Genomic DNA, 987 nt, shown 5'->3' on the forward strand with positions numbered 1-987 from the left:
GGGGAGCAGACAGGGCTGCCCCAGGATGGGGCCTGCCTGGGAACCTGGAGCAAGAGTTCCTGATCCCCAAAAGAGCCATCAGGCTGGAGTCCGGGCTGTCTGGCTGAGCCCACGTCTTGGTGACTTTGGTGTCCAGTGGTTCCTCTCTGTAATCTCACGTAGCCTTGTGTGGGTTGGTCCAGCCCTCCTACCGGGGCCAAAACCTGGATCTCACAGGATGTATGTATTGATACTGCAATTGCAATTTTTTTTTCCAGGATGCAAATCTCAGGTAATAAGGCTTTCGAACTGCTGATAAAGCAGACTTGCTCTCAGCAACCTCCCCCGCCTCTGCCCATGGTACTTCAGAATGCAATAAACCAAATGATGACTCTCTGCTTGTTTCCCTCCACAAGTGTGTCGCCTATTTCCCCAAACGACCCCCAAAATCCACAGGCTCTTTAGGGAAGTTTGCATATGACAGCCCAGAGGTGACATGCTTGCTATCTGCCTGCCGCGGGTGATGAAAACGACTTCAGTAATTATCACGTCAGTATTTAAAATCCGAGACGTGGGTCAGACTGAAGAAAACCAAACCTCTAAAATGCTATGTTTAAATGTTTTTGTGATCAGTTTAACGACGAAAATTATTTTCTGGGCCTTATTTTTTTCCTCTTTAGGAGGAGGAATTATATATAAGAATAATTCTAATGAGGATATTCACTGGCTGGCTACAGGTCTTTTCTGAAGTTTAAAAATCGAGAAAGTCAGTCTTAGGACAGAGGAAATTCCAGCCCACGCTTAGCTTTCTCCCTCGTGTTCCTAATTTGCAGTCAACAATAATTAAAGAGTATTTAGGGGCTTCCCTGGTGGCGCAGTGGTTGAGAGTCCACCTGCCGATGCAGGGGACACGGGTTTGTGCCCCGGTCTGGGAGAATCCTACGTGCCTCGGAGCGGCTGGGCCCGTGAGCCATGGCCGCTGAGCCTGCGCGTCTGGAGCCTGTGCTC

The sequence above is a fragment of the Lipotes vexillifer genome, unplaced genomic scaffold (assembly GCF_000442215.2).
Source record: "Lipotes vexillifer unplaced genomic scaffold, Lipotes_vexillifer_v1.1 scaffold848, whole genome shotgun sequence".
In the NCBI taxonomy this organism is placed as follows: Eukaryota; Metazoa; Chordata; class Mammalia; order Artiodactyla; family Lipotidae; genus Lipotes; species Lipotes vexillifer.